This window comes from Amblyomma americanum, chromosome 6, assembly GCF_052857255.1.
Source record: "Amblyomma americanum isolate KBUSLIRL-KWMA chromosome 6, ASM5285725v1, whole genome shotgun sequence".
Lineage (NCBI taxonomy): Eukaryota > Metazoa > Arthropoda > Arachnida > Ixodida > Ixodidae > Amblyomma > Amblyomma americanum.
Genome location: NC_135502.1, coordinates 171,499,356 through 171,516,369, shown reverse-complemented (window position 1 = coordinate 171,516,369; position 17,014 = coordinate 171,499,356).

Genomic DNA, 17,014 nt, shown 5'->3' with positions numbered 1-17,014 from the left:
CAGAGGATGTTTGCAGGGGTGTAATACATAATATCAAGCCTGAAGTGAGTAATGACTCTATCTTCCAAGACGTCTCCTCACCCAGCCATACAATCCTGGGAGCGCGCCAACTGGGCAAGACTACGTCGGCAGTCATCGTCTTCGCCGGGCAGAAGGTTCCCTTCACGGTCAACTACGGGTGGTCAGAGCGCCGCTGCTACATCTACCGTAAAACGAGGGCTGCTTGTATCAACTGTGGAACGCCAGGTCACCGAGCAGACGTCCGCCCGAAACCCAAGGGGGCTGCTTGCCAAACCTGTGGAACGCCGAGTCCAGATGAGACGCACGAGTGTACACCCGTTTGCGCGCTGTGCAAGGGTCCACACAAGACTTACGCAAAAGACTGCAAGGAGAAATTCCAGAGACCGCTGAACAAGAACACTAGTACCGCGTCATCAAACGCGTCATCAACAACAAAACTTGAAGATCAAGAAGGCAGGAGCAGGACGAGGCAGAAGAGGCAGCCTACATCGCGACGGCGAGGAGTGTCGTCATCAGTCTCCCACTCTCGTTCCGCCTCTCGCGGCCGTTCGAGCTCAAGACGCCGGGCAACAGGCTCCAACCAGAACGCCAGTCAAGTGGAGGCGGGTAAAGAACAAGGGCAGGAGAACCTCAACAAGCCCATCGGGGCGCTGAAGAAGACGTCCTCGGGCCAGCTTTCAGATTCGAAGGTGAGCTTTGCAGAATGGCCTCCCCTTCCCTCCTCCTCCCCTCAGAATAACACGGAGTTAGCAGCACTCAAAAACGAGATAGAAAGTCTGAAAAAACAAGTGACCGCTTTAACAATCCAAAACCAAGAGCTTAAGCGAGCAACTACTAACGCAATAACGCCGGTAGCTCAGCCGACTCCTGAAAACCAAAAACAGCAGGCAGTACCTAGCTCCCAGCCTGCCTTAGGCGAGGTCTACCAACAAATCATCCAAGAACTGAGGTCCTTCAAGGAGGAGTTTCAAGCTTTTCCAATTTATGTGAACGCTCAATTCCAAGACATTCGAAATCAGATTGCAAACAACCGACGATACACGGAGACGGCAATTTCTGGACTTCGGAAGGAACCTGCGTATAAAAGGCATAAGTCGAAATTCGCTCGTACAATGCACGTGGACGAACCATCCGATACGGATTCAACATGCCAGCCAAACCTAGAGTAAAGATCTGGCAGTGGAACTGCCGGGGATACAGGAGAAAGCAGGCTGCTCTTAATCTCCTTCTATCTCAGGAATCTGACCCACCGGCAGCTATCCTAATTCAAGAACCCCACCTAATGCCTATGAAGCTCCAAGACTATGTGACTTATCAGCACGACCAGTTAACTGCCACGTTAGTGCACTAACTATACACTGCCATATTGCACGACACTTTCGAGCCGGATGTTGCGCACTGCTATATAACTATTCTTCCTCTCCAGAGAGGAGCGGCAAGCACGCACGTATTGAATGTATACAGCCCTCCAAAAGACAGGAACGCAAAATTGGGTTCCCTCATAAAGAAATTTCTGACCTTAGCGGGCCATGCCCCCTGCGTGATTGGAGGCGACTTCAACGCACCACACCCTTCATGGGGCTACCCGGCGGCGACACCGAAAGGCAGAAAACTAGAAGAAGTAGTGGCGCAAGAGGGGTTATCGATCCTCACCGATCCCACTTACCCTACGAGGCTGGGAAACAGTGTCAGTAGAGATACATGTCCTGACCTGACGTTCACCAAGAACATACAAAACGCCATTTGGAAGAATACCGAACAGCACCTGGGAAGCGATCACTTCATACTCTCTCTGGAGATAAGCACAAACGCGTGCAAGCGCAAAATAGGTATCGCAAGAGTTACGAACTGGGACAGGTGGAGAAAGGCCCAGGCATCTACTGCAAATACTATTACCGACCTAGAGGAATGGGTTAAAGATGAGGTGCACTCTTTGAAAGCCTTTACAAAAAAGGTCTGCACGACAGAAGATTGCCCAGCGGTCGATCCGCCCCTTCTACATTTATGGGAAGCGAGGCACTCATTGACAAAGAGATGGCGCAGACAACGGCTTAACCGCAAACTCAAGAAAAAAATAGAGGAGATAAACAAAAAGGCAGAATCCTATGCCATATCCTTAACCAGACAGAACTGGCATTCGCTCTGCGATGGTATTCAGGGGAAGCTAGGTGTGTCAAAGACTTGGAAGCTCCTACGTGTCCTAATCGACCCCAGCAGCAGCAAGTCGGCCACTAAAGACAGGCTCACGAAGATCGTACACACCACCCCGGGTACGGACACAGAGTTGATCGAAAAGCTCAAGACCAGGTATCTGTGCACGGACCAAGTCGTGGAACAGCCGGAGTATCCTGGACTGCCAAATCCCAAGCTGGACCTCCCACTCACGAAAGAAGAAATCAAAGCAGAAATCGCGGCCATGAGAAAAAATGCAGCTCCAGGTCCAGATCAAATAACAGCGAAGCTCTTATTTAACCTCAGCGATGACACCATCACCGCGCTGGTGGAATGCTTCAACGAGCAGCATTGGGCTACAGGAACGTTACCAATATCCTGGAAGACAGCCGAGGTTCGGTTCATTCCGAAGGCGAACAAACCCCTTAAACTGGATAATCTACGACCGATATCGCTGACCTCGTGTTTGGGGAAGCTCATAGAGAGGGTCATCAACACGAGACTGAGTAGATACTTAGAAGAAAACAACCTCCTACCTAATACTCAATTCGGCTTTCGCCCTCACCTATCGACACAGGACGCCCTCTTGTACCTGTACAAAGACCTCCTTGAGACACCTCCCAAGTCACAGACAAGGGCCATCCTGGCACTTGATTTGAAAGGAGCGTTTGATAACGTTCTACATAAAAACATCCTGCAAAGCCTCGCCGATACCGATGTGGCGCAAGAACCTACAACTATATCAAAAACTTCTTATCAGCCAGGCAAGCCACTATAAACTTCGGTGGAATAAAATCAGATCCCATCACTCTAGGCCCGAGGGGAACTCCGCAAGGGGCGGTACTGTCACCCCTCTTGTTCAATTTGGCTATGAAAGATCTACCAGGCCTTCTTTCCGAAATCCCCGGCGTCAAACACACATTATATGCGGATGATATCACTGTCTGGTGCAACTCGGGGAGTGACGCCGAGATCGAGGAGCGTCTTCAAGCAGCAGCCGACACTTGGACCGGTACGCCAGGGAGAGAGGTCTCCAGTGTGCGCCGGAAAAGTCCGAGTTGCTAATCCTGAAGAACCCGAGGACACCCCTAGCGCAGAACATCTCGGTGTATATAGAGAACCACCCAGTACAGAAACCCACGGAGATCAAGATACTAGGGCAGTATATCCCGCAGGGGCGACAGAACACCACCACTATGAAGAAGCTTACAACATCCACCGAGCAAATCCTCCGCATGATACATCGTATCCGAAATAAACACCATGGCATGAAGGAAAGGGACACCATCCGCTTAGTGCAAGCTTTCGTGATCTCTCGGATAATGTACGGGACGGCATTCCTTAACCTCTCCAGGTCGGAAATTGAAAAGTTGGAGGTACTCATCAGGAAAGCCTACAAGACGGCACTGGGGCTACCAAACTCCACCAACAGCAAAGCTCATGGCTCTAGGAGTACATAATACCCTCGAAGAGATGTGGGAAGCACAATGGATCTCACAACTGAATCGGCTCGCACTCACAAAACCCGGCTGAGAACTGCTCGATAAAATCCATGTTAATCTGCCCTGTACAATTGACCAAAGGGAAGAGGTCCCACGCGATGTGAGAAGACGCATAAACGTGCACCCCATTCCGCGGAATATGCATCCCGCATATAACACCGAGAGGAGGAAAGCAAGAGGTGAATCCCTGCAGAAGAAATGGGACAAGCAAATTAACACCCTTTACGTGGACGCAGCAGGACCAAATAATGGAGTCATGACTATCGTGGTCTCAACGCCTTCAGGGTCGATGGTGAACTGCGCCTCGGTGAAAACATCTAACCCCACTCACGCAGAGGAGGCAGCTATTGCATTAGCTGTAGCATCTAACCCCAACGCCGTTGTGCTCACTGATTCCCAAAACGCCTGTCGAAACTTCAATAACGGATTAATTCACAAGTCAGGGTTGTCATTGCTGACTAAGCATCCACCCAACCAGGTCTCAGTAATCTGGTTCCCCGGTCACCTGGAACTACCAGGAGGAAACGAAGCCGCCCACAGGCATGCCCGAGCTCTTCTATACCGGACGTCTCCCCCTGATGACCATGAAGGGTGCCGCGACCTAATAGGCTTAGCAGTGTATGCTGACAATCTTGCGCCATACAGAACAGCCAGAAAGGAGTACCCAACACCACACAAATCCCTCAACAAGTTAGAAGAGAACACCCTTAGGAGACTACAAACCAACACCTACCCAACACCAGCTAAATTACACCAGTGGTACCCTACACTATACTCTCCAGTGTCCACATTGTGGAGCGGTAGCTAACCTCTACCATATGGTGTGGGCATGCCAATATAATCCCTTAGTTGACCCCATTCCCAACCCCTCGGAGGAGCAGTGGGAGGATATTCTGCTCAGCGATGATCCTGACCGTCAGCACTGGCTGGTGGGGAGGGCCAGCGCAGCAGCAGCAGCCAGTGGACTACCGGACTAGGCGGTCCACCCACATGTTCGGAGAACATTGAAGAAATAAAGACGTTTGTAATCAATCAATCAATGTCTGACTTTGCCAAAAAAAACGAAGAAAGAACGCAGACGGTTTCTTAAATATTTTTTGATGTCGAACCACAGTTTAGCATTCGATATGTACAGTTGTAATGATCCTATGAGTGTTTTTTTATTCCCTGTGTTCACACGTCAGCAATCAAATGGCATAACGAATACAATGCAGAAAACACCGCTGCAGTTCATACATTGTGAGTACATATTTCATAAATCAAGCATGGAAGAGCAAGTGCAGCCCTGTACCTATTTATCGAACGTGTCGCTATTAGTGCGAAAACACGAATCCGGATGTTCAGAGCCTAGTCGAATCGTCTATTGCGGATGTATGTCCGCACATAAAAAAGAGGAACGAAACACAAACCACATGAATATTCTTGACTGGGAGTTCAACTCGCGGCGGCGCGAACAGGTCAGCTTCAAACGCCGCTGCGCGTGACGACTAGGCTATCTTTTTTCTTCTTTTCGGTCAAATAAATTCAGCTGAGTTACCAATTGCTTTACGTACACACATACTATTCAGCTATGCAGGCACGCATTCTCATGTCTTCGTATACTGCACTTCACCTGCACATAAAAATTGCGGGAGCCGTACACATGCGTCGAGAACCGGCAACTCTTCGGATGACCCGTCCTGCGGGGCATAAACCGCTGCACCAAGGCGCATTGTTCACTGGACTGAGACTTAGATGAACGAGGCGGTTCTGCATGTCGATCCATCGTGCGGGTCCTCCACAGGCTAACAAGTCCAATCAGCATTAACAGATCGCACGGAATCCCGGAGTCTTTCAGGATAGGCAAGAACCTTATTAGTATAAAGCGATAACTCATTGTCCTTTCCGATTGTCCGCTGAAGTATGTCCCAGGCGAACATTGCATCACTGCACCAAACAAAGCAATGATCGATCGTCTCTGGTTGGCCGCATTCTCGACAGTTCATTGTCCATGGCACAAAAGTTCCCTTTGCGTGAAACCAGGCATTGATATTTTGAGTCCAAGTGTGGAGATTTTTTTAGAAAAGAAGTTTTTGCAGCTCACTGAATATGCATTCGCTTAAATCGCTTCAGTACACTCAATCCATAAAACCAAGGTAAGGCGCCGATACACAGGCACAGGTAATAACGATTCTATTAGTAATTTTTTCATCTCCCTTCTTGAAGGGTCGAATCAATATTGCAACGGGAAGCGGACGAGGTGATCAACGGTACCAGCCACCTCCTTCAGGAAACCCCGCAAAGCTCCCTCACGGTCATGACGAATCGAAGCGAAAAGAAAAGGCTGGCAACAACTGATCAGTCTCCTTCTAAGCACCGCTAGCAGAAAGGGGCGGCTTGCAGATTTGAAGAAGAAAGACTGTGAACAAGACCACCTTCCTCCTGGCCCGAGAGAAAGAAAGAAGTTGTCGCTGCGCATAGGCTCCCATTGAGAGCGTTGAACAAAGGTCGCGAGGAGACAGCGCAGTGCTCGTGCCTTCTTCCTCGCACAGTGCATCACTTGGAACGCATAAACCAGATTTGAAACCAAGAAGATGTTGCAAACTTGTGCGTCCCGAGCAAAAATCGAGAGCGCCCAACCCATACACGCCTACACAGACAATTTGTGACTCTAAATAAGGCCTATTATTCCAGACATGATGAAGGAAACCCCAAGATACTGCACCGAATTAGAGTCTCAGGTTATGCCACCAAAACGATTAGGTTTCGTACCCAGTCACACAACCAGAATCCTTTAACTTTTTCCAGATTTGGAGCCACGCCAGAGACGTCACAGAACTGCGCTGCTAAATACAAAACTTCAAGCCACTCTTTTTAGCATAACAGAAAAGGGCGACGACATCAACATAGGCTACAATTCTAATTTCCGACTGATCAGGTGAGAGAGAGAGAGAGAAAGATGAACGGAAAGGCAGGTAGGTTAACTAGGGGGCGCCCAGCATGCTACCCGACACGTGGGAAGGGGAACGTAGGGTGAGACAGAAAGGGCAGAGAAGGCGGATCACTTTTCCACGTGTCAGTTGGCCATTGCTTGCAGGGCACACAGGGCACGCACTGATATTTACAACCTTCAACTCAGCCCTGAGTACTCCAAGAACTTCAAAACGTGCCTTCACAGTTGTCTTCTGCAATGAAGGTTTACTCCAAGGACCTAGTATTTTGGCTTCAGTAAGGGACAGGGGATCTAAGCGGCGGAGTATTGCAGCCAGGAGGGCACGCTCTGGCTGAAATCGACGGCAGTCTAAAAGTAAGTGCGCTATTGTTTCGTCCCACCGGCAGTGCTCACACGCAGTAGAATCTGCTATTGTGATTAAGTGGGAATAGACATTTGTACACGCCACTCCCACAATCCTCGAACAGCTTGGGATCTGATGACACGAACTCTCAAGGGTTCGAAATAAAAGCAAACAACAGAGGTGGTAATGGACGATACTGGTTTGGTTTGGTAAGGTGATTTACAATAAGTGTTGTATAGGACTGTTTGTAGCATAACCTAATGTCCTTAAGCAATACGTATCAAATGTTTGCACAGTGCTAGACCGCACACCAAAGGCCATGATGCACCCTATCAAATGCCGTCGCAAAGTAAATCTGAATCAGAGCGACCTGACCGGCCTCATCTGTTGCCGACGTAAACACCTAACGTGCAATATGTATATGAGTTTGGAAACTGCAGCCTCGGATGGCACATGCTTGATGTGAGCCTAATAACTCCAGCGCCACAAGCTGCAAGCGGCAAGAAAGGATTTTCACTAATACCTTGTAGTCTACATTACACAATGAAATGGGACGATACTCTTCCATACTCCTCAAGCAGCTTTTATCTGTGCTTTCGAAATAAGTAAATTTTCACCAGAAAAAAGTGGGAGGAGAAAAGCCGACATCGTATATGCTCACTTCAGAGCGCGAAACACACGTAGTCTGCGTGAGCTTTTACGGGACATGAGGGGATGAGGGGCAACGTGGCAGCAGACGAGCTAGCTCGAGGGTACGTCAACCAAGCAGACTAAACACTTTGCACAAGGGGCACGATTGACCCTGTTACCCCCCCCCGTACTCAGACATACTCGATCATTACAGCGGTCAGCGGAAACGCTACCCAGCCCCACACAAAAGGCTATCCAAAGAGGAGGAGGTAGACTGGCGCAGATTACAAACCGGTACCTACCAGCACCTGTATAGACTACACAAGATTTTCCCTACACAATATGCAGACGAATGTCCGTGGCGCCAGTGTAAACCTACACTAGAGCATGTCATATGGACCTGCAAGGCAGACTTAGAGCCTAGAATAGCTTTTCTCCAAGCTTTTATTCTACTGTTAGTAGGGTTGCCAGCAGTTATTCATAAAACCAGTGAGCTTCAGCTTGGGGTCGAAACAATGCACACACTACTGGAGAAGAAAGACAACTTCCCTTTGCTGGAACACTTGCAGCTCCACTGCAGTGCATTGGTCTCGTAGTCATTCGAGCGAAGATGTGCCTGTATGCTATCAAATAACGAACTCCAGCGCTTCACACATATTGTGTGAAGAAATGTTTTAAATAGTCGCCATAGCTTCCGACAACTTGGGTCTTGGAAAGCAGTTACAGAGTGCTGAACATTTTGATGTTGTGAATGTTTGGAAGCGCTCAAAGGACGCCGTCGACAGAGCTACCTTAGCATTCAAAACTGGTAAAATAATTAGAGAGCATCAAGGACATCGGATGTGCCGAAAGGAATGCTGACTTCAGCCCCTTCATAGTGACAAAGTGTTGCCAGCGACTCGAGACAAGTCATCTGTGACTTCAACTGGGGAGACAGAGGAAGCGTTCATTTAAAATATTTTTCACAACACGCACAATTATATCAGGCTTTCTGAAATAAAAGATAAGAGAGAATGGGAAACTGTTTTGCAGAACTAAAAACCCTATTGAGTAACTCTCGGCTAATTTTCTGTTTTCTCATCGTAAAGCAAAAATTGAATTCTAATGAACGAGCGGTATTTGCATGATTAAAAATCAACGTGCAAAAAAGCGAAAAAATATTTAATTACAGCATACATACACGTGGCCGACGTTCTTTTAATTTATGTTATTCGGGATTAGGTGAGCATGTTAGAATGTTTTAACTGTATTGAGTCGCAATTCACTTGCTGACGCTAATGCTAGGTTGTGTTTGCTAGGCAATGCTAGCCCTATCTAGCAATGTTTTCTGCAAGTCGATGCCTACCTGTCCTCACAGCGGTAAAATTTAATTTTTTACCGCTATCCGGTGCCATTCTTGCAGCTGTTTCGGCAGCCATGCATGCAACAAAAAAGAATGTTTCAAAATGTTTCAAAGCGGGAAGCCATGATGTGCAAAAACCAGCTTTATTCCTGCGCGGAGACACTTTCGGGCAAAATAAGCTAGGCTGGACCTTCCCAACGAAGTTGCCTCCTCATTAATCGAAGTGGACCAAAGAAGGAGCGCTAAAATGGACAATGCTAACCGGGCTCTGTACAAGGAGTGAGGAGAGACCCGTCCACACGGGAGCTGCGAAAGAACGAGTCTCGTGGTTTCGCGCAGATAGGCAAAAAAACAACAAAAAACTCACTGGAGCCCATGGGGGTTCCGCGGAAAACGAGAATGTCGCGCTCTCAGCCATGCCATATATTTTAACTTGTGAGTACAGGTAGTTTAGTTGCCTGGAATTGAGATGCTTGGGGTTGTCGGTATTTTCGAATGTCGAGTATCGTTAATATATTTCTCATTTATTTACAGTAGCCTTAAGGATGGCTCATATGCAAGCAATTCAGCGAATCGAGCGAACAGCGGCGCAGAGCTGCGAAGCGTTTCCCGAGCTTTCGTTTCACATGCGTCGCCCCTGCGCGTTTTCTACCGCTGCGAAATCCAGTGTTGCTGGCAAAAGATTTGCGCTTGCAACAACTTTTGGTGGCCTGCAAACACCAAGAATCGTAATATGTTAACATTGTTTTGTTGTTTAGTCTCCTATTTTATTTAATTAAATGTAAATGTTGCGTTTCAAGCATTCTACATCAATTATTATAATTGTTTTAAACAAAAGTTCTTGCGTGCAGCGCACAAGCTCTGGTACTACTGGTCACGTGGCGATGCCGGGCCGTCATTGGTTCAGTAGTGGTGCTGCCACGCTGGCGCTGCGAACAACTTCCAACTACTCCGAACCCCGCCGCTCCAGCCGCTGGAGCTGCCGCCTCAGCTCGAGAGAGGGTGTACGCGCCACGGCGGTGGGATTCGTGAGCGCTGCGCTTGCATGTGAACCAGCCTTTAGAGAGCCTCTAAGGGCATCACTTTATAGCAGGGGAGGAGGGGGGAGGTGATGTCATTGTACAATCAAAGAGAAGCGCAGAATACAAAACGACAGTCATATACCGAAAATATAGCAGCAGAATGCATCACAATTATTGATAACTTCTCTTTGTAGCTAATGTTGAATGCGCCAAAGCAGAGGTGACAATTTGATCAAAATAGCTTTGGAATGCGGTACATATATTTTCAATGGGTGGTCAGTGCGTTGAGATATGTGCGAAGGAGGGCGGATCTGTTGAAATCGGTAAGTGGTAGTGCTCTGGTAAAAATTTAAGATATTGAAGTAAAGAAACGTCTCTACGTTGCTGAAGTGGTTAAAGATTCAACGAGTTTCAGAGCTGAGTAATACTGTCGCGTGTGTACTTGCTTGCTATAAATCAAATCACACGGTTCTGTAATGAACCGAGTGATTGTGGTAAATAGTCATGACGCGAATTTTAAATGATGGGGTCTAACTCCAGCTGCGTTCTGACTACACTGCTGCACACTAGCAGCTTTATGAGAGGTGCGGCCCTGTAGAATTTTTCAATTATTCCTACAGATCCAGTTGCATTGCATATGATGTATTCTATGTGCTGATTCAATATTGAGCTGGTCGGCATGATGACAGTGAGGTAAATGAACTGATCTGCCCGCTCAGTGAGAGCATTGTTGATAATATAAGAAAAGATACGTTGGAGCGCCCTTAGTGAATGTCGTCACCTTGCTTTTGTTAACGGACGGCGGATCGATACTGCAGCGGATACGCTAGCACCCGCACTCACAAATGGGCGCGGCGCTGATCGAGTACGAGCAATTAACTCAAGGCTTGCCCCCATACGGCCACGGCGGGCACTGGCCTGCTGCCTCGGAGGTACAGCGAGAGATCGTCGGCATCGCGGTAAAGCTGAGCATACCACTATTTTCTGTGCAGTAGCTGGCCACAGCCGTCATACATCAGAGCTCCAGGACCATCTCCTCGTATTCCCCCATGGCTCAGTGGCCGGCGACAGCTGCTCCCTCGCAGCGGCGGCTACCATCCTCACCCTGCGTCTGCACAGCCAGACACACGCCATCTTCCTGGGCTCCTCCACCACGGCGGAGCTCATGGGGATCCGGCTGGGATTAGACTTGCTGCGCACCCTCGTCCCACCGCCTCTCAGGAATGCTCTGCTATGCGAGTTGTTGAGTTGAGTTGAGGTGTTGAATGCTACCGGTGGGATTAGCCTTGCTTATTCTGCCGGCAATTGCTCCACCGTAGCGTCACTTCTATGTTAATAATGTCCTAAAACCCGTGACCTACCCCACTATGCGCATAGTCACTCATAATAACGCATATTCCCCTCCCGCAGTCACCATCATGTACAAATTTATTCCACACAGTCACATCACTGTCCACTCCAGAAGTCATCATCTATGCACATATTCAGACACAGTAGAAACACAGTCCATTGCATTGCCATAATCCGTACGCACATTCACTCAGAGTATAGCATAGTCCACTCCAGAAGACACCATCAACGCACATATTCAATCACAGTAGACCGTAGCCCGTTCCTGCTGTTAGAATTTAGAAACAAGATCAGTGTCCCGCAGAAATGTTAGAAGAAAGCGCGCAGCCTCGCTTCTGCATCTCTGGTTTCCACTCGGGTAGACAATGTTCTGAACAGTACTGTGAAGAATTCTTGTCTTCTTGAAGGAAGCGAACATCACATACCTTTCCGCGTTGTACTCTTGGCAGTACATAATATAATGGTCGATATCCCTGCACACACCACATAAAACATAGCGGAGACGATGCTATGCCCGTCTTATATGCATTTAGGCAGGAGTGCGATCAGAGGCCATGCGAATTCGATGTAGTAGAGCCACCTGGGATCTTCTCAGTCCCTTGGTCACACATGGCTTGTGAGGCGCACTCCACAGGGTACTTAAATGATCGAGCACGCTTTTCCTGCAGAAACTTTTCCATCTTGACGTGCTTTTTTAGACGGATTCCTTGACAGAGCTTTATGGGCGAGACTGTCTGCCACCTCATTGCCTCTGACTCCTATGTGTAGAGGGCAGCCATTGGAAATATAGAGTAAAGCCTCTGCTGTGCAGATTCTGCACCAAGCGCAGAGAGCTTATAGACAAGGCATCAGTAGGGAATCCGCGCTCTAACCTCTGAAGGGCCCATTTTGACTTAGGATGACAACAGGTTGAGCCGGACAAGACCTTAAATTCCGTAAAGCCGCCTCAATAGCTGCACTTTCAGTCTTTGTGGAGGACACGACAGCAATAAAGCGTACGGACCACTTACAGACCAAAGAAGGAATGTAAAAAGCCGCTGCGCTACCTTGTTTGACCTTGTCCACAGAACCATCCGTGAAAATTTGAAGATGGCGGGCATACTCTGTTTCCAAATGTTCAAGTACAAGCGAACTCGTTGCTGCCAAAGGAAAGCTGCGTTTTGCACTCACATGGGGAATTGCGACCTTACAGTCGAGGGTCGGAAAAGACCAGGGGGTTTCAACCGTTTCCTTTGCTTCAGTACATTAAGGCCTGAGGAACCAAGAGTATTAAGTGCCAAGTAGGCCTTCGGCTCATATCACTTGCAGAGCTGTTGGAGAAGGGATCACCAAGCTACCGTCTCTCCTATGCGGCCGAGATGGATTAGTAGTCTCTCAGAAGCGACAAGGCTAAGAGGTTTCGATAGAGACTCATGAAGTACTGCCTTGCTCGCAGCCACCTGAGGAGCTCCAATGGCTATTCTTAGGCCTTTTTGTTGACAACTTCGAGACGTTCAAGCTGTGATGCCAAGGGGGAAATTAAAGGTAATTGACACATTATGCGACTGACCACCAGCGCGTCATGAAATTTGACCATCGAAGAAGGATGGTTTCCCCATTGCTCACTTGCAATTTTGCGGATCGCATTGAGACGCGAAGATATTGATGCAACAATCGCGTGGACAGCTTTTCTCCACTGTAGACGGGAGTCAATAATGACGCCCAGCAAACGCGTGTTGTTGAATTGGCGGATGCAAGGGTGACCACGGTCTAACTTCAACCGCGCTTTACGTCTTCCTACACCTGGAACCAGAACAAAGCCGGATTTTTCCACTGATAGAGACAATCCTCCATCTTGAAGGTAAGCTTGTGTTAAAACTAGAGCCTGTCGAGCTATCAGGGCTAATCGCTTGCGTTGGTAGCGAGGAATCGAAATACAGATGTAGTCGGCATATAATGATATTCGCACTTGCCTGCAATTTTTTTGCAATGAATCGGGAAGGCCAGCCATTACGACGTTAAAAAGCGTGGGGAAAGAACACTTCCTTGGGGCACACCTCGTCATAGAACCCTTTCGGTGCTTAAGATACTCCCGAACCGTACACGAAAAGCACGATCACTTATAACCCTGTAAATGAATCTTAACATATGGCCCTGTATGCCCATGCCTTGAAAACTGTTTAGAATTGAGCTCTGAAGCACGTTATCATAAGCTTTTTCAACGTCAAGAAAAATGTCTAAGGTAGAAAGGCCAAAAGTTCTCTGCTGTTCAATGTGACTCACAAAGTCTAAGACGCTTTCTTGGGCACTAAAACCTCGGCGGAATCGTGTCATACATGTTGGCAGTACCTTGCTGTCCTCAAGCCACCACGATAAGCGTTTCATTTACCAGCTTCTCCATCAACTTAGCTACACAGGAGGTCAATGACACAGGGTGATACGAGGCAAGATTCGTCATGTCTTTGCCAGGCTTCAGTATTGGAGCTACATGTGCCACCTTCCATGACGGAGGAATATCGCCAGTCTCCCAAACTCGATTGATTAAGTTTAGGAGCTCCTTCCTGAGTTCCAGAGGCAGATTACGCAGCATTTGGTTGGCGGTGCAGTCGGGACTAGGTGCACAGCGGCGCCGAAGGCCACTAAGCGCAGTTTGAAGCTCACGAAGCGTGAACGGGACGTCCATGATAGACCTGGAGGAAGCAGGTGGTGTATATATATATCCATTCCAGAATTCGCACGTACGAGTGCGTCGGCAAATTCCTCTGCCAAACACGCAATAGGTTTTTCCTTGCGTAGTGCAAGAGCTTCAAAAGGCTTCGAAGGGCGAGATTCTCCAGCAAGGCTGCCAATAACTCGCCATATTCTCGTAATCGGTGAGAACACAGTGAAACTAGCACAGAATGAGGCACATTGTTACCTGTAGTGCTGGTTCGTGTGTCGTTGATTGGCAGAATTCAGCCTACTGAAGGTCGTCTTCAAGTCCCGGTCGTCCTTCTTCCGCATGAGTTGTCGCTCCACGCTTCTTGTCGCTGCGCAAAGGTTCCTGAGTTTTAGATCCGGGGCCAGAAAATGGTCAGGTAACTTGACTGCCGTAGTTGCTGCCAGCTTACTAGAAATCATTTTGTAAATAACATCACTAGAATCACGTTCTAGGTGCTGTCTGTACTTCTCCCATTTGACCACATTGCTGATTTTAGGACCACGCATAAGAAAGTCGGCAGCAAACACAAAAATCGGATAGTGATCACTTCCCATGCGGTCAGCCGCGGTTGACCACCTCACGCGGACGTCAGGTGAATGCAGTGTCAGGTCTATAGCTGTCGCTGGGGCTGGAGGCCGGAAGAAAGTGGGGCTTCCGCCATTGGCAACACACAGGTCCAAACTGTCAATAACGTCTACGAGTTTGCGTCCACGGGAATCCGTGTTCCAGTCACCCCAGACGACATGGTGGGCGTTGAAATCACCGCAGTTGATTCTAGGAGGTGGGCAGTGGTCGCAGAGCAGCTGTAGAAACAAATCCAATGCTACCTTCTTCCGCGGGGACACGTACACGGATGCAATAGAAAGGGTTCCAGAGCCGAGAAATATGCTCACAGCTGCAAACTCAATGTCATCCGTGCAAAGATCGGTAACTCATAGAGAAATGTGTGGAATTTCTCTTCTTATGTAAAGCGTGGCACTTCCTGCAGGAAATGACTTTATGCTGCAGTTTTTATGGGCGGCATATCCAGTCAAACATCTCCCGCTTGGCAGACCAGCTTCCCACAGGGCCAATACTTGAACACAAGTCTATTTCAAGAATAGTTTCAGTTCAGCTAATCGACTTAAAATCCCAGCGCAGTTCCATTGCAATATAAACGACACATTTCGGTGGCTATTAGATCCACGAGGTTGAACACCATTCATATTGGATCGAAAGGAAGTTCGCTGCGAAGGTGGTACTTAGGGACTCAAAAGAAAGCACCAGCTGTAGAAAGTTCTTCAGGTTACCAGGCGGCATCGCTTGAACATGCGAACGCAGGGCCCCAGACAAAACATGAAGCTCAGACACACTTTGATTTTGAATCTTATTTTGCTCAAGGCGCTAACTTACAACATCGACAAAAGATGCCGACGGGGACACACTTTTGGCCGCAGTAGCTGGGTTTTTTTGTCACTTGTGCGTATGAGAGTCCCCCTTGCCGTCGAGCCTGGCTGTTACTCGGTCGCTCAGGAACATGGACACTTTTTGCTAGAGGTCGAACAACCGACTCGCACGCAATGGACCTTGGCGTCTTGTTGGACTCAGGTCTCTTAGGGACGTTGTTGGGTAGCGCAACAGCATCATTCTCCAACTCTCAGAACTCGTCTAACCCCGGCACAGGCGTCTCAGTCGGTTGTGTTTTGGGACCAGCAATAAAGGATATTCGACGGTGCAGAGCGCTCACACGTAAGGGACAGCCTCCGCCCTTATAAAAATTGTCTATAGATACTCTAACGACTTCTTATAGACTCTATTGCCTTCCTATAGATATTTATTTTTCTCTTCATAGTCTATAGACTGTCTATAGACAAAAGTCTGCGAAAATTGTACGGCCATAAATCTATTGATTGCGTATCGAGTGTCTATAGGATTTGTATTGCCTATAAACTATTTTCTAGGGTTTGTCTACAGAGAGTCTAAAGACTATATGGACAGAAGTCTATGGACAGTCTATCGACTGTCTTAAGAAATTTTTGTAAGGGCGAAATTCGCTGAATGATCACCACCGCAATTAGCGCAAGCAAAATTGGCCTTGCAGCTTTTAAAGTCGTGGTCTCCACCGCACCGCTTACAGCGTCGATCCTTTGTCCAAACTTTGGCGACATGCCCAAAGCGTTGGCATCTAAAACACCGTGGAGGAGCTTCAGTGAAATCGGCAACTGCGTGTTTTGTGAATCCCAGATCAATTTTTTTCGGGGCGCTGTGAGTTGGGAGCGAATGTCAACACGAGAGATTTGGTAGGTTTCCAGCCCATTTTTTTTTCTGGAGACCCCACACAACGCAAGAGTCGTTTCACGTGCAGAACACCTTGTGGTTTCAAATAGTCAAGTAGGTCGCTTTCTGAACACCACTTTGTTACACCTTTAATAACACAGGTGTTCTTCATGTAGGAATGGGGCAACCGCACGTGATAATTGATGTCACGATTCTGATTGCACTGCAGGAGGTTGTCAACCTGCTTTCTCTGTGGGCTCAATCGCTACCGGGATCCCGACCATTCGTTTCTTGCGATGACTCACGAACTTGAAGCCATCGTTGTCCACGCCAGCCATATCAGCCACTGACTCGTAACCGTCCACGATCGTTGACTCATCCCCACTAAGCAATGAGGTCTCATTGGACGGGTGGTCGTCTCCATGTTCTGGTCGCTCCACGGCCTGGGAAGCCATGGCCGCCTCTTCCGAGCCAGCCTCCTTAGATTGACGTGGTCCCTTTAGACATGTTCGCGCCGCAGCAGCCGTACTCTTCCCATAGGGACAGCACCGCTTTGAAGATGCAGCCGTCCTCGAATGTTCAATGAAAACTAGGTAAATAAGCAAAGTTACGTAAAGAAACAGAGCTGAGGCGACAGTAGGTCGAACAACGTCTCCGTCTTCCTCTTCTCTGCTATGCGACTCCCGCACCGCCCTCAGCCGCATGCAGTGCAACGGCCGCGGTACCCCACTAGCGCGCGACATTCGCGCACGCATCGAGCGCTT